At 44.4% G+C, this 20973-nt stretch overlaps 1 protein-coding gene and 1 long non-coding RNA gene across 7 annotated transcripts in view; both read right to left on the bottom strand.

Moving 5' to 3' along the window:
* The window catches only part of AOC1 (amine oxidase copper containing 1), a 258333-nt gene that overhangs the window by 111950 nt on the left and 125410 nt on the right, over positions 1 to 20973 (bottom strand). The gene's annotated exons all lie outside the window — the stretch shown is intronic.
* On the bottom strand, positions 5735 to 20771 carry LOC144785243 (uncharacterized). Its single transcript, XR_013601814.1, has 4 exons — positions 18443 to 20771; positions 17090 to 17867; positions 15482 to 15559; positions 5735 to 9638 (listed from the first exon to the last, which is right to left on the bottom strand). It is a non-coding gene; the product is annotated as an uncharacterized LOC144785243 (long non-coding RNA).

Raw genomic sequence — 20973 nt, 5'->3', positions numbered from 1 at the left:
TAACCTTTCATGTCACCAGCTAGGCACACCTGCAACACAAATAGAACCATTCTTTAGGAGACTCTCGAACGGGAGTTACATTCTAATTGTAGATCACAGATGTTGCAGTTTGTTGCCCGCAAAACCTTATCTCATAACCGTGACTAGGAAGGTCATGTGCTGTGAACGAGTATTGTTCCCAAACGATGCACGAGACAGGGAGGCAAGGTTATGGCCCAGCTTGAAAATTGCTTCTATTCGAATTGATACTTTAAGCAGAATGAAGACAGTGCTCCTACAGACGCCGACCCGGTTAACGTCATCAAAAGAAACGTATGATCTCCAAGTTGCAAGGACAACTGCTGAGATTCATTCACTGTTATCAACCAATTCCCCCATACATTTCGCAGAAATACTGAGCGAAATCTTAAATATTTCTGATACAAGTGGAATCTCTAGTGTATTTAAGACAGTGTTTTCAGGAGCTTTAACCCCATTCAAAGCCATACTGGGTATTTTTCCTGACTTTGTCCATTCCATCTTTGGCGGACTTCCTCTCCTTTTGGGACTAGTGGCAGGACTCCTATTTTTGATCCTGTTACTTCGCTATGGCAAACCATGTCACAGACATGACTCCAGCAACAACGAAAGAAACAATCCGAGCTATTGGCTACCGGGACCGCATAACTAAAGTCCTTGGACTAGCACGGCTACGAGATTTAAATATGACCTGGTTCCTTTCATTTAGACCGATGTGGCAGCGTTGTGTTATGCCTGTATTAAGGTGCTTGCTATGCGGCGAAGAATGCGTGTTGGACACCTGTCTAGCACTACAATCGGATATGCCAATGGACGCAGAGACTTTGTTGGGTCCGGTAACGGCTCATGCATTGTGCTGTCCCCAGCGGCTACCAATCCTGATGACGGCATTCGTGGAGACTTCACCACTACGATTGAGGGGTAGTGAAGTACGAGATGAAAGCAGCATCGATCAGGTACGACCTTCTGTCAGCCATGCTGATAACAACATCAATGAAGGCAATCATGCTCATGAATGCATGGTATTTTCAAAAGGGGGTGGTGATGGACAGAGTATCTGAGTTAATCAGAACACTCCTACCCAGTCAACAGATCAGGGCTTGATCCATCACCGTTTTTTAGCTCACTGCACCATCCCAGTTCAGAACCTGGCTATATGCAAATTAGTCTGTCCCTGGCCCAGTGCATCATGGGAACAGGGCAGACCAAATGAATGCATGGTAACAACTTTTTCCGAGTTAGTGGAACTTTCGCAAGAAGCTGTTGACAGTTTTTTCGACAGTCTCAATGATATGATGTTTTCACCAGAGCAGAAAGAATGATTTTGAGCAAATTAGCACACGGCGTTCACAACACCCTGAATTTGGCCTTCAGCTTTGAAAATAGAGCTAACTGAAAAAAAAATTCTCTCACCATTTTCACGGACAGTGACAACTCCAAAAAAAAATAATATTTTTTTTTCCACATTTCCTTTTGGGACACTGATCTTCTGCTTAAGGTAGAATCTATTCTTAGAGAACTAAATTTCTATTTTAGGTACTCTAGAGACATTAGCTACCCTCTAGCGTGTTCATAAATATTTTATTTTGTGATGAAATGGTCTCGCATTTTTTCTTCTGTATTAAGCGCCATTTCATGTGTAATTTTCGCATTTATTCATGCTGATTTAAAAATATGCGTAATAGATTTTGCATTATTATATTGCTTGAGTGCATATAGTAACTATACTCATCTTTCGTGTATTTCTCAGTTCCGATTTTCAAAATGCATATGAATGTATTTTGGGGTGGTACGGTATACACATGCACTACTAGTTTTGTTTACTATGCCTAGATTTGTAAATATGGACATAGCTTACGTGGAGTGGGTGTGATGTATTTACTATGGGTACTGTATCGATCCCCCTAATTCTGACCCTTGTCTGGTTAATAATTAACTAGCAGCCATTCAACTGCACAGAAACCCGTTATCTGATTAGCCATACAACGGCACAGAAGCCCGCTATCTGATTAGGTCATAGCGCATGCCATCTCATTAGGCAAGCACTATTTCTCCAGCCCCCTAATAGGCATACAGTGTTCTCAAAACAAATCAAACCTACCACGACCTGGGAAATCCCCACAGCCATTGTTTTGATTTAGCCGAGAACTTCAGTAAAGAATGTGCGAACGACCAGTTCGTATGACTTCCTTATTGACGTATTTATGTCCATCCTTACGTCAATCTCGGCACCTTTCAGGTATAAATATTACCGACATTGCCTTAAGCAAACACACGAGGTGGTGACGAGATTGGAGCAGCGAGACTTGCCGAGGAGCCCAGCTGACAGCGAAGCCCACAGACGCTGCCCCTCCTTTCTGACGCGCTGAGAGAGAGACACTGCCTTTTCTCCTGCCGAGAAATCCAGCTCCGGCGCTTCCAAGCCGCCCTCGCAGGCAGCTGGAATATCAAGCCCTGAGATAGAGATACCAGCCCTCCAGCCTTCTAAATCCCAGGTACTGAACTGAATAACCTTTGTAGAGAATTCTTGAAGCAGACCCTTGGCAAAACAAACTTAACTTAAACTGCTACTTATCTACTCCCACCCACGTATTAGGCTTAGGTCAGGTACATTGGGGTAGGCGTAGTTAGAAGCACCAGTTGAGTACGATTAGTCAATGTATATATGTATGTATCTATTTTATCCATTTTAAGTATCATATGGCTAAGAAACCATATCAATGCTTTTACAGTATTATTTTATAATTCTGTTATTACTGTATGCAATTTACTTAACAATAAGTATTGCAATAATAGCGATTAATTTCTCTTGTATGAGAAAAGAAACTGATCAATAAATAACATCTTTTTATTGAACACGCCCGTCTCTTCCTTTTCTCTACAATCTGGTGAAACTAAGAATGCACTGAACTGACTGAGTAAAATAAGTTGTCTTTTGTTTTCACACGACTCTAGAGATACACTCTTGATTAGGGGAGAGCAAAGTTGTCATGTTCTATGGTTGTCAGAAACTAAATCCCTTCTTGTCTATCCAGGGAGGTTAAACTCCTCCTTGCCTATTCGAGAAAGTTTCTAGTGAACTCTGAGCTAGCTGGCAAACACTAAACTTTAAGTCTAATATCATCAGTAGAAGACCTAGTTAACCTCTGTCCTACGTCTATACTATTGAAGATATTATTCCAATGCGCAGAGCCTATTGGGATAATAGGAACTACACTACAAAGGAGAACAACATAATTTTCTCCTCGTTATGCCATCCTCTGGGAGGTGTAGCGTTTAGATTTACAAACTGTTGTAAATCTGGGATTGAGTGAAATCCTTGGGTGAATGCATGGGTACGCCCGTGTTCCACCCTTGGAACACCTCCCAGGATGAAATGTAATGTAGTGCAGTGCAAGTCGCTGTATTGCGTAACATTTTTTTTTTTTTTACAAAGCCACGCAAGATGGCACAAATCACCCCTTGCCTGGCTTTGTAAATATCTACTAGCATTTTGCGTCATGTAGGCGCTACAAAAGAAGAGTAACCATGACTCAAACTGTTAGTTAATCTGGCCCTCAGTGTGGGTTTAGATTTGCCCCATCACTCAAAAATACGTAGTTGACACCATCACTCAGAATACTGCTGATAGCTCTGCAAATACTAATAAGTGCATAGACGTGCCACGTCCCTCATTAAATATGCATGCATGCTTTGATTTGAATCATCGCCAGACGACCCTTAACTACGTGTTCAGATTTCACCATCACTCAGTGTAGGCTAACCTGGGAACAAACTACCCCCAAACATTGCTCCACTGTCTGGGACGTCCTATGCCCGCTCGCTTTAGAATGCTGATATAGGCCACGCTTCTTTCAAGGTGAAAAGCAGGCGCCAAGAAGCAATAATAATTTACTCGTAACCCCACACGGCTGCTTTTTTACTTGGGGCTCTGCCAAGAACATTTATCGTGCAGAGTCCAGTTTCGTAGCAGAAGTGTGGAATGGTTGCTCAACCGATGTTTCGTCGTTGAGGTGCGCTTTGTGTTCTTTGACTTGGAATAAACAACAACGGAACTGGCTTTATTGTGCTAACACGTGCAAATACAGGCTTGTACACATTGACGTGGACTATTTGTTCCATATCTCTGTGCAATCTGTGACTTTCAGTGCCTGTTTGTACGCGTGGACACTTTAAAACCAGACTTATTGTCATTCACACTGCTTTCACAATGTTTGTAGTCACTAGATTCTACCATGTTTATCTACATTTCAGCAATCGGGGGTGTGCAAAGGTCAGGTTTGAATAGAATGGCCAACCCAATTAAGTAATGATGCTTGCAGATATTACATGTAGGGTTTCTGCATGAAAATCAGGTGTGTGAGTGTTTTTTCACAATGGAGGTTGAAATCTCCATGTACAAGAGATGAGATGATCAGTGCTCTCATAAAGGAAAGCATAAACAAAGCTCTTTTTACAGCCAGTGGGTTGTTTAAAGTGTTCAGCCTCAGTGGATGGTGAGCCAAGACTGAATTATCCTCTGTGAGGCATTGGAACCAGGGGCAGTTTATGGACCACACAAAACGGACAGGTTGAAAGGGCAGTTTACCCGCCACAAAACATTGTTCACAATTTCCTACCAAATGCAGTTACAATTATTTTTGCTTTAGCTATTGAGTGAGAATAGAAGAAATAGCATAACTGCAGAGAAAATACAAAAGATTATGCGCAGCACTTGGGATACTCAGTCATGGCCTATACTAGTGGTCATTTATTTGAGCCATCTCTGCACAAAGCATTGAGTACTGAAAGGCTAATAAAAGCACCATTATTGTGTTGTTCAAGTTGTATAAATGGTTGATATTATGAATATAGCTGCTTGAAGGACTGCATGAAGCTGTGAAAGTACCACGTGATACCTCAACACTCAGCAGAGCCACCTTCAACACCGTGTGTCAACAATCCTCTCTGCCTTTTTAAATACTTTTTCTAGAGCAACACATTATAAGAAACATTCCAGTAAAATGCACAGAAGCACAAAAAACTGCTCTGCTTTGGGTCCTCACCTTTCACACAGTTTCCTCCGTTTTAGCGCCTTGATGCCTGCAGGTTTAACACGCTCTAGAAATGCTACAATTACAATGACGTGCAGCATGTATACTTTGTTTCATTAGAAACACATGGGTAAAAATGCCATGTTGTTGCTGTTATTGCGTGTTGTAGTTGCATTTCTACAGAGCCTTATATAGTGCTTCATACCCTTCATGAGTCACCGAAGCACAATGAAAATGGGTACCATGGTACTTCTTTGAAGTGCTGAGGATGCCAGAGTGGTGCTGCAGACCTAACATGGTTGGAAGCACGCCTGTCAATTGGCATCTGAGGTAGAGTTTTTACGTCAAAGTGTGAAGATCAGACGTATGATTAGATTGTGTTTTGCCACTACACCCATGCAAAGGAGTCAGAGGCAGGCCCTGCAAGCATTAGATGCTAGGGTATGCATGGAGGGAAAATGAGGGAGCGCTGCATGGTCTCTTTCTGAAGTGTAGCACGTATGCAGAAGTGTGGGACATAGGTGAAGTGAACATTGAGAAAAGATGTGATCATGCATGTTTACGGGTACTACCTATATTGGATTGAGCGCAGAGCAGATAAAACTACTATGAGCATGGGCAAAAGAAGTGCCCAGAGGTGAAGGAGGCAACAGGTGTTTTATTTATTATTATACTTTTCGTTGTTTTATTTATTTATTTATGTATGTATTTATCATTATAATTTTTTTTACAATGTGTTGAGCGCACATTTACCTAAAGGGTATTTTTTGGCACTAGGAAACCACTGCAGGTGCAATCTTGAATCTCCTGTTGTAAAGGTTCTAGTGTCGACACAGCAAATGAGCAACACAAAGGAATAGGACTTAACCATGGTGTATGGCATGACGAGTCCTTCGATGACTGGTAGAGCAGTCCATAGAAATGTACATTGCCCAACTATCCATATTTTACAATCACTGTGCACCCTGAAGTGACGCAGAAGCAACCCTTATAAGGATAGCCAAGGTATAGTTCTGGGGGAGCACCCGGGAGTGGCACGGAGCGACATCCAGGAATCAGGTTTAAACAACCGTTCATTGTATACACTCTGATGCGCCAGAGTGGAGCGACACACAAACTACATCATATGGGTATCCATAGATATGCATTAAGTGCTCCACACAGGAGTGGCATAAAGTAACCCAGAGAAATGAAAGTTATACAGTTAACAATAGCATATACTCTGATGGATCTCAATGAGTCAGCAGAGGAGAAACCACTATACATCCAGCTATAGGATATATTCTGTGGAGGTCATAGGAGTAGGGCAATCCAAAACATTAAGAGGACCTATCCTTAGATGATCACTAGAAATCACCCAGGTGTGGTGACAAGTCGACCCATCAGTTAGGGAACCTGTCAGTGATTATTTGGAAGGAATAACAGAGAAGGACTTGGGCATTTCAGAAGCAGAAGCCCAAACAAGAACCCACCCTTGACCTCTCAACCCTTTACTGGATGTCCTGGAATAAAAGGGTAAGTGAAGCTAAGAGGCACTGCTCAGCAGAAGAGGAGGTATCTGTGACACGGAGCAGAAGGCGAAACCTAACCTGCTTGAACTATCTATGGAGATGGACCAAGGATAGTTTGGTGAGAGACAACGATCGGAAGAAAAAACTGCAGCAACCAGGCTAGAAGAGCTGGAGCCAGTACCTGCACAACCGTGGAGGACGGGAGAAGGAAACATTGAAATAGTTACAGATCCCTCCAAAATGCACCTCAGCTGGGCATCAGTTGCTGATACCATTTCAGAGGGGCGGGGTCAGTAGCCGCACTGTAGCAATGATGGATCCAAGTACAGATTTAAACTATCGACCCACAAACTAAGGCTCTCAGACTCCCCAAAGACTAACAACAACTTATTCCACACTATCATAAAGCTCTATGGTTGAGTGCACCAATACAGAGCCAGTCAAGAAAGAGGGAGTTGGGGGTTTGGGCGAGAATAATCACTCACCAATCCAGTAAGGGATACCCTCGAGCTCAGACCTAACTGAAAACAAATGTCACCATATGAGGATGCTGCTGGGTCTTGAAGGGGAGGAGCCCAACACAGAGAAATACCTGAGGCACTTTTGCTCTCCACCACCACAAAAGCTTCAGGAGGCTCATACCAATGTCCTAGTACATTTTCTTACCCCTTAATAGACATTGGATGTTCAAAGCCTCGAAAGATGAGCTGAAAATCTTTTCCGTCATTTCCAGCTTGTTTTTACTGCCATTGTGTGATATTGGCTTCTCACCATGAGACCGTGTGAAGGGAGCCGATATCGTGTGACACACAATGGCCCGTGTGATTTGGCAGCTCTGCTCGAGCTGCAGGAGCCACAGTCAAAGCTACTATATTTCCCATTTCTATATCATACCTTATTTCAGTCATTTGGGGCCAGATGTACGACCTTAAAATGTGTGCGCAAACGGGTTAGCGACCGTTTACGCATGCAAAAAAAAAATAGGGCCATGTATAATTCCTAATTAACGAGTCGCGATTTATGTGTGTTTTGCTAAATAGGAATTGCAACTCGCTATTTGTAAGGGGTGTTTGAAGGGCACCCATCCTAATAGCGACTCTCTACCCCATGTATGAATGTTTTGCGACTGCAATTGTGGTTGCAAAACACTCGCAATTTACCGCCCTCTTCAAGAGGGTGGTAATGCACTTCAAATGGGAAGGGGTCCCAAGGGCGGGCCCTTCCTCTTTTCAAATGCAGGGGAAAATATTTTTTAGAGACCACAACTTGTCCTTAAAAAATGAAGCAAAAACGTTTCATTTTCTTTTTTAAATGCATCCTGTTTTCCTTTAAGAAAAATGGGCTGCATTTATTTAAAAGCAGTCCCAGACATGGAGGTCTGCTGAGCCCAGCAGACCACCATCCCTGGGAGGTCCAGCCATTCCCAATGGGGTCGCAAATTGTGAGTGCCTCATGAATATTCATGAGGCATGCAATTTACAACCCCATTGGGAATCGCAAACAGTGTCTCAGGCACTGCTGTACAAAGCGTTTTGTGATTTGCAATCGAGCGCAATTTGCGAGTCGCAAATTGTCATGGTTGTACAGCTGGCCCAAAGTATTTGTGGCCCGACGTCTGATGAGAGTCTCTTCCCGCCTGTGCTGCTCTTGTCTGAGGCAGATCGGTGCTCAAACTAATTCATAGCAGCTTCATGGTGAGGATGGGCTCAGGAAGAGTGACACCAACATATTATTGTACTTTTCTCTGTGCTCCTTCAGATACTTTCAGTGCTGCTGCTCTCTTTGTTCTGGAAAATAACTTTACCACACTCATTGTTTACCCAGGTAGTGCTTCTGTAAGCCCAGTAATAGTCATATGCACAAAGCAGCATTAGAAAGGCTATCTCTGCCTTCTCACTCACAGGGATGTTTAACCCTTGATTGCTTACAAGAATTAGAAGGTAGAAAATTAATTTTATAGCACTTACTTCCCCAGACAGCGAGGAACTCAATTCTATTTTGCCTCCCAAATCAAATTTTGTTCCTAGTTCTAATGCTACTAAACAACAAGCATTTGCAATGCAATCAGTCTCGCCTTTGGAATCCTGCAAGTATTTAACCATGCAGCACATTATCGTGGGTGCTGCAACATCTACTGTTCTTTAACATAGACGCTTTGACACTATTAGGCACATTATCACACTGTCTTTAGGCTGATACAACTCTTTCAGCTATCTAGCCCTACATTTTAATAAATTAATGGTTTTTATGTTTTATATAAATATTCTTCAGCCTCTCGACCTAATAACAAACAAAAACATACGAAACCATGATAGAAGGGTCAGGGCCTCTCGACCCAAGAGCAGGATGGAAAACCAAACAGTTTGCTTTATTTTACTTCTGTTCCTTGATATTAAACTTTGCCCATTAATTCTAAAGACAGTAGGAGGTGCGGGAAACACTGTGTTCTTTTGGTATAAAGGCGACATGCACTGAATAAAGTTTCTAATGAGTGTGGCGGGGACAATGGGACTGAATTTAACTTTATACAAACGGATTTACCCTTTACAAAGGCGGAAGGCGACAAGTGGAAAGGGATTATCACCAGTTATGTAAACACCAACCTTACTGTAAAAAATATTCTTAATTCATCCCAAGGTTGGGGGTTGCATAATGTAAAATTTTTGTGGGGAGAATAAAAAAAGGTATAATTTTCTTCAATAATCGGTGGAAGTAGTAGCAAGATTTGGACACTTCCAATGAGGTGTGGGAAGGCTAAGGGCTTGAGGCAAAGTGAAGAAACCATTTTTCTTTCAGTTAAAAATAATACATGCAGACAAATGGGTTAAAGACCTTAAACTGGCCACCCGTAAAGTGATGCCATTACACATTCTATGTGTGAACATCACATACTCAAACACGCCTTGCTCCTTCTATGGATGCCTTCTGACAGCAACCTGAGCACGAGAGCCTGAGCGCGAGAGCCCGGTGAAGAGCAACCTCAGAGCGTATGACCTGAGATGGCCTCACCTCAGTGCAAGGTTTCAGAGAGACACCTCACGCTGAGTCCGTTACCACCATGCCCCTTTATTTACGTCTGAGAGAAGCAAGGGTCCATGACTTAGCCTGTGCCCTCCTCGCATCCTATTTAGGGAACAGAACTTTCTAGAACTAGGAGAGGCAAAATCCAAATTATTTAGTTCACCATGTGGGGTTCCTCAGGGGTCCTCTTTGAGCTCCACCCTTTTTAATTTATATGTTGCACCACTGGCAGAAATTATATGGGGTTGTGGCTTTACTCCAGTTTCCTATGCCAACGACACCCAGATAGTGGTGTCTATCAGCAAGGATGTGAACGAGACGGCAGAAAAATTTAAATTGTGTATGTCACTGGTTATCCAGTGGATGCTGAATAATTGCCTAAAGCTTAATGGGGACAAGAGAGAGGTGATGCTATTGGGGGGTGACGCAAACATCTGGTCCCCGGCCTGGTGGCCTGATAACCTGGGCATTTGTCCAGATCTGTCAGAAAAAGTGAAAAATCTGGGCATTATTCTTGACACCAAACTTTCATTTGATGCCCAAGCCAGCAAACTGGCTGAAACAGTCTGGTTCCTCTTAAAGATGATAAAAAAAATACTGCCATACTTACCAGAGGATTCACGAAAGACAGTGGTGACAGCTCTAGCCTTGTCGAGGCTGGATTATGGGAATGGTCTGTACGCTGGGGCTAGAGTACAGATCCTAGCCAAACTACAACGCCTGCAGAATGCAGCCCCAAGGCTGGTGCTTGGCATCCCTAAATATGAGCCAATTGCCCACAAACTAAAAACCATACACTGGCTCCCAATAGTAACAAGCATTTACAATGCAATGGTTTCGCCTTTTGAAAAGTTTGAGCTATTGGCATTGTAAATTACCATTTTTATTTATGTGTTGGTTTTGAAAATAAATAAATAAATGGCGTTGTCATTTACAATGCCATCAGCTTAATCTCTCGCAAATGCGAGACCTATAGCATTTGCAATGCAATAGGTCGCGTATTTACGCGAGTTTGAGCTAATTATATTGCAGATAACAATGCGTTTTATTTATGTTTAAAAAACCAAAACATAAATAAAAGGTCTCTCACACTGCTGTCTCTAACACACTGCTGCCTCTCACACACCATGCTCTCCCACACACCATGCTCTCCCTAGAAGACTCACACTGCTGCCTCTCACACACCATGCTCTCCCTAGAAGACTCACACTGCTGTCTCTCCCACACTGCTGTCGCTCTCACACTGCTGTCTCTCCCACACACACACATACAGAGAGCCACACACACACAGCCACACACACACATACAGAGAGCCACACACACAGCCACACACATACATACAGAGAGCCACACACACACAGCCACACACACAGCAGCTAAACCCTGAGCAGCAGCTAACCCCTGCACAGCAGCTGAGCTACCCCCTGCATACTAGAGCGAGGCAGGTGCAACACAAGAGCGGAGCCTTTGTTTTCACCACCTCTGTTTCCACACAAGTCTGCAGAGCACGACTGGTGCACTGATCACTTTAGCACAGTAGCTAAAACCTGCACAGCAGCTCTCCTCTGCATAGCAGCTAAACTCTGCACAGCAGGGCGAGGCAGGTGCTGCGCAAGGCTACGGCACTCATTTCCACTCAAACACCCCATCTATTTCTACACAAGTGTGCCGTGCACTGCCGTCTTCCTATCCCTATCTGACAGCAGCATAGCATCACTCCACCATCAATAGTTCACCCCACACTCTGGAGGCAGCTGACTAACTTTGGGCTTCAGAATAGCGTGTTGATCCAGTAAAGCGCTTCTTCGCCTCGTTAGGGATAGTAAGCGCAATGCAAATTCAATTATAATACAATCATGTTATGGATCGGCCCCCCATGAACAGAAATGCTGGCAGAGTTAAAACACGGGCCGGTGTATGTAACAACCACAGAAACTACGTAAAACTGCACTGATCTTAATGTCACAGTCCTCTGTTTTAAACACAAGTTAAAAAGATTACAGTTCTACTCTGCCACATTATTACAATTTCGCTAAAATCCACGAACCTAAAATGAGTCTTTCCCCCACATCTACATCCGTCCACCCATACTCACGCCGACGCTGAACAATGTAATCACTATGTGTTAATTCATCCATCTGTACATTCACTCCCATCCACCCAACTACAACCGCATATCGATAACCCCGGATTCATCCAATAATCCATCAGCCTATGTGCGACGTTTGTGGCGTATAGTAGCGGTGGCATTGGTTGAACGCGTTTGCACCGGCACTTCTCCATACTGTTATGATTGCTCTTTCTACAATGATATGCACTATATGTCGGTCAGCGCGTACGGACCCTGCGAAAGTTACCTCCTGTCTGGTACTTACACGGACGGTCCGTGGGTTCCACACACTATCTGTTCCTGTGTTAGCACTTCCACATCGCATAACAAACACCACCTCTGACCATACTCCAGGACTAGTCTGGAAATAGGAGGTACTGTTACTGTAAAGTGTGTAAGGTAACCTACCATTGGAACATTGGTTCTCAGCCAATCCTAGCTCACCGCACAGAATTCCGAAGCGCGGTTTGGCATGAGCGAAGCCGTGCAAAGAGAAACATCCACAACACGGGGCATGTAGAGACGACAGCAAAGACACACACAAAGACGTAAAACAAACAGGGAGACGACATGAGACGGGGTACACGTACAAAAAGGGAGACGACATGACCCAGGATACACATGCAACAAAATTAGAAACAAAATGCTGCTTACCTGATCGCAAATAACAACAACTTCCTGGCAACTTAAATCTTGCAGACCACTCCTTGCAACGCACTGGTGAGATCAGGGCAGACATCCGGGCAACACACCTGGAGGTACAGAGCCTCCTAGCAACGCACTGGTGAGATCAGGGCAGACATCCGCGCAATACACCAGGAGGTAAAGAGCCTCCTCGCAACGCACTGGTGAGATCAGGGCAGGCATCCGCGCAACACACCAGGAGGTACAGAGCCTCTATGCAACGCACTGGTGAGATCAGGGCAGACATCTGCGCAACACACCAGGAGGTAAAGAGCCTCCTTGCAACGCACTGGTGAGATCAGGGCAGACATTCGCGCAACACACCAGGAGGTACAAAGCCTCCTCGCAACGCACTGGTGAGATCAGGGCAGATATCCGCGCAATACACCAGGAGGTAAAGGGCCTCCTCACAACGCAATGGTGAGATCAGGGCAGGCACCTGCGCAACACACCAGGAGGTACAGGTCCTCCATGCAACGCACTGGTGAGATCAGGGCAGACATTCGCGCAATACACCAGGAGGTAAAGAGCCTCCTCGCAACGCACTGGTGAGATCAGGGCAGGCATCCGCACAACACACCAGGAGGTACAGAGCCTCCATGCAACGCACTGGTGAGATCAGGGCAGGCATCTGCGCAACGCCCCAGGAAGCACAGAGTCTCCTGGCAGCGCACTAGGGGACTCCGGGCATTTGTGCAACACACCAGGAACACACAGGGCCCTCACGCAGCGAATGAGTGAGATCCGGCTATTCGTGCGGTGCAACACACGAGGAAGCCAAGAGACTCCTCGCCTCGCAGTGCACCAGTGAGATCTGGGCACGGGAGCCAGGGAGGGACGGAAGGAGGGGCGATCACGCCACTTGTGCAACAAACCAGTAACACAAACGGCACCCTCGCAGCACACTAGTGAAATCACTGCATCTGGGCAAACACACCAGGGAAACGCTGAACCTTCTCGCAGCGCACTAGTGAAATCAGGACATTTAGGCAACACACCGACCCCTCTCGCTGTGCACCATGGAGCCCCTGGCATGTTTGCATCACACCAGGGGGCATAGGACCTCTTGGTAGGGCACCGCGGTGGGGATCGGGGCATTTGTGTTACACACACAGGGGAGTAAAATCTCTACATATACAGAGTGCAGAGATCTGGCAGCATTCAGCCACCTCTGTATGAGACAGAGGCGAGCAGAGAGCCTGGCCGCAGCGCAGGGAGCATGGGGCCTTCCAGAAGCACAGGGTTCAGAGGGCGAGCCTTCGATGAACAGAGCTCCGCACCTATGACGGTATGAACAGGGCATTAAGTGGGCTGGGTCCTGCAGGTGCTGAGCACCCGTAGTTAGAAAGAGCAGATGTTGAGACGATCACGGGTCCCTATCGGGCTCTCTAGGTTTGCCCTCACCCTCTGTGATAAAAAAATAAATCTCAGTTCTGCAACAGTGCCGCCCTTCCCTGCCTTTGATGTCATTTCAAAAATACTCGTTGTAGTTCTTAAAGTCTCATTTCAGAACTGACAACCACTGACAAAGCCAATAGTCCTGGCTTATTGTAGGTGTAATGTTAGTTGTATAATATATCTGGAAGCAGCGTCAGAAGCAGCAAAATACCAATCAGGCGGCACACTATGCTAAGCACAGATTTTCAGTTCACGTGTTTTTAAGCCACACCCGTTGGAGCACCACGCGCGGCGCGCCTCAGCCTTGGTGCAAGTCACCAGAGGGCGGGACAGCATCCCCGGAGCACAGTCACCTTAAGGAGCACGCGGGGGTCAAGCAGCAATATTGGGGCGCACTGCGGGGTAGAGGTCCGAGCAGTACACGGGAGAGGAGTGAACTTTGGAACACTTAGAACGTTTATTTCTCCAGAGCGCCAAGAATCCAAAGCAGTGGGCAGTGCACCAGGAAACATTTAAACTGTGCATAGCTTTCCAAGAAGCACGGACACCTGGTGCAGCACACTGAGGCGCACGGGAGCACACAGCCTCCAGCACACTGAAGAGCATGCATCCTCCACGCAGCGCACTCGGGCGCGCGGTGTCACCAAGCAGTGCCAGAGGGAGCACCGGGTCTCTGCCCAGCTCACTCCGGGAGCACACACTCTAGCACACCAAGATCACACGGTTACAAGCGGGAGTACAGAGCGCCTCCGCTCAGCAAGAGGTGAGAGAGAGCCTTTACTGAAGTCCGAGGAGCACACCGCCTCCCTGCAACACGCAAGGTAAACTGGAGCATAAACAATGACCCCCGTGGAGGAAGAAGGGAAGAAAGAGAGAGAGACGGTGAAGTGTGAGATAGACAACGAAGCGACGTAGAGAGGAAGGGCGCCTCAGAGGTATAAAGTAAAGCATGTTAGGGCATATGTACATTTGAATAGCATGTTGGTTAGGACTAAAATACCGAGCGCGATGGAGGAGAGCTCGGGGGCGTGTTTTTCGTGCTCTCCCCTTCCCATTGGCTGGAAGGTAAAATTCCAGCCAATGGGAAGAGGAGAGGGCGGGACTTAAAAAAAGACACGGAAACGCCCCCGAATCGCATTCCGACGGGGAAAGAGTGATTGACAGCCAATCTCTTCCAATGGCTAGCCTCCATTTATGGAGCTAGCCAATGGAAGACAGAGGCGGAACAAAGCCCCATACTGTAGGATCATAAGATTTCGCCTGGGCGGAGCACTGCTTCGCAGTGCTACGGCCCAGGCGAAACCTAAAAAGGGTGCAGTTCAAATTGTTGTGCCTGGCCTATAAGGTGCTTCAGGGATCAGGCTCACAATTCCTGAAGACCCACTTGAAACTGTACGAAGCAGCCAGACTTCTTAGATCCAGCCAACTGAAACTAGTCAGAGTCCCGAAATTTAGACGGGCCAGTTGGGGCAGAAGAAGTTTCTTGGTGCACACAGCACGGGCCTGTAACCGGCTGCCTCTATCTATAAAAAATAGCCCATCTCTAGGGTCCTTTAGAAAAGCAGTCAAAACTTGGCTATTCACTGCGGTTATCTAGGTTGCCCGTCTCAGAAGTTTGCAGTCTGTCATAGCGCCAAGACGCCTCCGGGCATTCGCGCGCTTTACAAATGGATAAATTAAATCAAATCAAATCATAAATCATTTACGGTAAGACACAGCCCAAATCATTTGAAATAAACAGTACTAATATGTTATTATTCGTAAAAAGTATCACAAAATAATAACTACAGAAAAATGGTCAAAGGGAGCACATTCCTAAAGCACAAATGTACAGAAAAAGACTAATAGGTCTCCTTGTAATTCAGCAACACTTGAACTGTAATAGTCCTATAGTTTCAGCATTTGGACAGGACAAATAAGCGGAAAAGTTCAATTTTTTTCTTTTTTCTTTATTAGAAGATCCATAAAAGTAGAGTTGACAAGAAACAGCCGACACGTGTTTCATCAGTACTATATATCAGTACTATGACTTTTTCAAGGCTGTGAGACCAAACAAAAGACATATATATAACATTACATAAATATATGAAAATAAACAGCATACAGAATTGTTCACATAAACATTAGTACAGGCCTAAAGCAAGAGATAACAAGTAAGTTGTCTATGGACAAATTGTTTAAAAATTCGAAAATTTAAGTATACATGGAGATCAAAAATGGAACAGCGGAGAGAAGAAAAGGAAGAAGCACAAAAGTACCGACACCCATTGAGTGATAAACATGACACCCGAGTATGATTTAGAGTGTAGATAGAATGAAGTGATAAGATGACCTTCACCGGATGACCAGTTAGTATAAAGATTGTAATAAAAAGAACGCTAACCTATGTAAGCGAGGCTAGCACGTCGCATCCAAGATCATAACATGTCCATATCAAGAAATATAAAAATAACGACCTAGTAATAAAGATAGAAAAGTTTAAAAATGGACTGTTGCAAAAGCATTGAATATGCAGACTCAGTAAGTTACTTGTGATTTGATCATGAACCAAAAAAATTGGTATTGGATAATACGCATAAGTCTGGAAATTAGGACAAACAAGAAGAAAATCCCCAATCATATGTACAACATTTGGAGAGTGTAAATGGCGAAAGTCAAGGACAACAGAGGAAACAGATTAGGCTCACCATAGCAGTTAGAATACAAGTCGAGCACGCAGCTGTAAAGGACAAGAGTCCATATAATCCGATGATATCACTTGAGGTAGATGTAATTGGCTATCGAATAGTGTAACATGAAAGCGTTCTAATGCATACAAAAAAACAATAACAAGAACTAAATACATACAGTTTAATAGGACCTATTGGAGTGACTATTAAATGGTTAATTGTCTCCCTATTCAAAAAGGAGGCTAAACATGGCAAGTAACGATGTAACAACAAATGCACAATCATAATAAAATATAGACCTAGACCAAGCTTACTCTGAGGTGAACTCAAGATTTAAAGACTCAAGCCTCATGAAGCATGGATTAGTAAACCGTCATGTAGATGCAGAATATAACAACAAACCGAGGCCTGGATGCTGACAATGGGAAAATAACTTGGTCCATTGGTAACAATGGGCTCCATACTGTTTGAATTTGTAGCTATAACATTAGGTGAACCAAAAGGAGAGAAGGAGCCAGCGTTGAAAACAACAGCAAAATAACATCAGAAAAAATAATCAAACTCACCCCCTGAAATCACGAAGGCAACACATCTCAATATACTGAAGGTGAATCATGAAAGATGGGGATATAGGAGTTCTAATACAACAGTTCAAAACTTACAAAAAGGAAAACTGTTAATCCCATATATCGGGATAAAATGAAACACAACATACAATAAACCACAATTTACAATCAAAATACCTAATACTAATCAACTATATGAACTCGAACAGAATAAATAACTTTAAAATATTACGAACTAAACTTAAAGATTCCAACCACAATAGTTGACCTGGCGTGGAACCCTACAAAACACTCTGTGGGTCTCATCTTAGCAGAGTTTCTCTCTGCCTGACAGCATACCTTGTTATGTACAGATATGGAAGTAATTGGTTGGTGTGAAAGTGTATGATTTTGTGTGAGTGTAGTATGTTAGTATGTATGGTGTTGTGTAACCAGGGTAGCACATGTTTTTCTCTTTTTTGGTTTTTCTGAAAATCAATTTTGTCTGTGTTATACAAAACGTGTTGTGGACAAATTAATGTACTATACAGAATGGTGGTAATTTATATTATTTAAAAAAAGATTTTTATATGTTATATTTACTAAAAATGATAAAAAAGAGTATAACAAGCTAAAAGAAAAAGATGAAAAGTGATGGTAAAAAAGAAGTAAATAATTAAAAATACAACCATGGAAAGTGTAATTGTTGTGCTTTGAAGTTCTTAGAAAATGGAATGAACTATGTCTCAATATGTAAAGTATGTAGGCTATGAGGGAATATACTAGTGTTGTGTTCATTTTCTTCCCCTCTTTTCCCTGGCCTTAAGTATTTTGAGAGGGGGTCCCCTTTTTCATGTTTTTCCAACCACATAATGGGCCTCATTTATGAGGCAGTGCGTCACTTTTACGCCGCTGGTGCGTCACTTTTTGTTACGCACCAGCAGCGTAAAAAATTTGCCTTGTTGCACCATATTTACAAAGTGACGCATCTAGGTAGATGCGTCACTTTGAAAACCCCGCGCCACATTATACCTACACCAGGTATAATGTATGCAGGGGGGGCGTTCTGACGCAAGAAAGGGTCATAGAAGTGATGCAGTGAAATCTATAAGATTTCACTGCGCCATTTCTAGGACACAAATGCGTCAATTTCTTACGCCTGCCTCACAGCAGGCGTAAGACTGGCGCAGGCCCTTTCACATGGGGCTTGCCCCATGTGAAAGGACACATTGCTGGAGTTGTGTCACTTTTGTGACACACTCCAACAATGCATCACTTTTCCGCCATACAGATACGTCAGAAATACTGACATATCTGTAACTCCTTGCGCCATGATGCGTCATACTGTAAATATGACGCATCATTGGTGTCGCAAGGAGGGCGCAGTGAAAAGTGACGCATCGCTGTTTTCACGCAGTGATGCGTCACTTTTCATAAATGAGGCCCAAGATACTTAGCTGTCAAGGAGCAGAAAACAAAAGAAGAAGATGGCTACTTGGTTGTGACTTATATAGACTAGTGACATTCTGGTTCTGGTTCTGGAATTTTAAGTGTGGTTGTTTTCTTTGAAGTTCTGCAGTCGAGTGGCAATAAAAGATTTATGGATAATGCAAGCCTTAGTGTCTTTAATGAAATCCAGGTTCTTTCTTCCCAAACTTGGAGAATCTACATTTCCATTTTTGGCAAATCATGAGACATTAAAACATGTGTGAGTGCTTTCTTGCATTTATTGCTGTGCCTATGAATACTAATGCTTTTGCTGCAAAGAGTTGAAATATGGGTATTGGATTTTGTTGGAAATTGCCCTTTCTAGGGTGCATTCCCTCAACAGTTTGCTTTTCTCCTTCCCAATTTTCCTTTGATTTAGGTGCTAGCCTTAGGATGTAGAGCGCATTTGACACTTCCATTCAGTGCCAAATCGCTGTGCTCGTCATATACATACTGGTGATTGGTGTATACATAATTGGCTGATTCGAGCTAGCTGTAAGTCCCTTGTCTAGGGGTCAGACATATACCCAGGACATGTATCTTGAATTCTCCTCCGTGGGCCTGCAGCACTGGTTGTGCAATCCACTGAGGTAGCTCATCAATCGAGCTACAGGTTTGCCCTGGTGGGGCCTGTGTGCACAGGTTACTGTTACTCGGCTTGGCATTTAAAAAGCCATGTTCGAAGGTTCTGCATGCCCCTTGCTATATCTGAGTTCTCTCTGGTGACAGGGTGTGGTGTTAGGAAGAGGTAGGGCATGTGCGCATGGGTGTTACATCCAAGAGTCGTGACAGGCACTGAATGGTGTGTTCAGTACGACTGGGCTGGCTTCTTGTATTGGATTAGCATGGGGAATTTAGGGAAATGCTATTGAGCAGTATTTCCGATATGCAGAGTAGTAACAGTATAGTGTTTGATATCAATGAGTTCTTAATGGTGAACCCTCTCCGATAGTGCGAGTGAATCAAACATAACACATGTGGAAATGTCACTTTAGGAAAGTGGGCATTTCAATGGGCGTGGCATTTTGTGCCTGTCGGCCTTTCTCTGATTCACATCTGGGTGCTGGGTGACAGCTACATCTCTTCCTTCCTAATAGAAGGCCATAAACTAGGGACTGAAGGGAAACTGCAGACTTTCTAAATCATTATGTCTTCAAAGGCCATTGTGGGCATAAATACTAGTGCTCTGGCCGCCGTAAGTAGAGATGCTTTTGGATTTGAAACCATACTACGCTTGTGTGACGCTGGGACATCAACAAGAAGAATACTTCGGGCAGGAGGGACTGCAAATGGATTATCCACAGAGTTGTGGTGACCTGGAACTTGCTCCAGGAAGGGAAGTATCACTTGGTGGATTTTGACTGGACCTTGATGGCCTGCAGCTAAGTGCCAACTGTCGTGGCCCAGGTCCCTGAGTACTCTCCAAGGACCGGTTGGCTGGCCTCTTGTTCACAAGATCCCAGGGACACAAAGAATCTAATCATTTTCAGAAGATGGTAAGGACTGTGCAAGGTGTGGTGTAAAGAGTTTCAAGTGATCCTCATATGGGACAAAGACTGTCCTGACGTACACCATCATCACACTGAGGAGTGTGCTCATAAAGATCAGCAGCCACCTGAGGTGCTGGGGCATGAGGAGTTCAAGGAGAACAGGGGAAGCTTGCAGAGTCCCAGGGGCCTCTACTTGCAACCGGGGGACGTATGCTAGCTTGCACTCTGGAGTGTGTGGTGTCTGAGGTGTGTTGGGGGACCTGAGCTGGCAGCTGAGACTGTCTTCGACCTTCAGATCAGGAGGAACACAGTACCTGACACCGCAGCCTCAATCCGAAGTCGCTGACTCCCTCTCCCTGGACCCACACCACAAGATACTTTGTTGTGGAGAATATTGAGAAGGGGCCCAAGGGGTTTCGTTGGACCTTGTGGACACCTACGGCTGGCTGTTGGAAGCTACAGCAGCTTGCACCTCTGCCTGAGGGGAAGCATTTCTCCAGACTGAGAAGCATGCCAGCTTCCTGAGTCACAACCTGTTGTCTATGGGGGCATAGTGATCCCGCAATCGTGCCGGTGCCGCCAGGAGCCTGGAGGTCTAATCCGGATGGACAAAACCAAGTAACTGTTTCTTTCAGTTTTAGGTAGTTCAGACAGTCTAAACAATGTGACGCCAGCAGGGGCAACGTGTATCATTGGCTGGTGCAGTTGAGAGACTGAGGCGACGAGTCACGAAGTGTAGTCAAAGACCTGTGATTGCTTGCTCATTGTAACTATTGGGGATGTGCGAAACTGGGGAATGTCATGTTGGAGGAGTACCTCTGACTAAGGCATATGTGGTCATGCTGTTCTGCTGCTAATGGGAACGTTCCAAAATTGTATATATAATTGCAAATTGTATCTACAACGTGTATATTGTTTTGATTTCAATGGGAAAATTCGACAATTGTACATAACTGTAAAGTATATATACAATGTGTATCTCATTTTAATTTCAATGTGTGTGAGA

The sequence above is a fragment of the Lissotriton helveticus genome, chromosome 10 (genome assembly GCF_964261635.1).
Source record: "Lissotriton helveticus chromosome 10, aLisHel1.1, whole genome shotgun sequence".
Taxonomy (NCBI): domain Eukaryota; kingdom Metazoa; phylum Chordata; class Amphibia; order Caudata; family Salamandridae; genus Lissotriton; species Lissotriton helveticus.
This window is presented reverse-complemented; position numbering and strand designations above follow the sequence as displayed.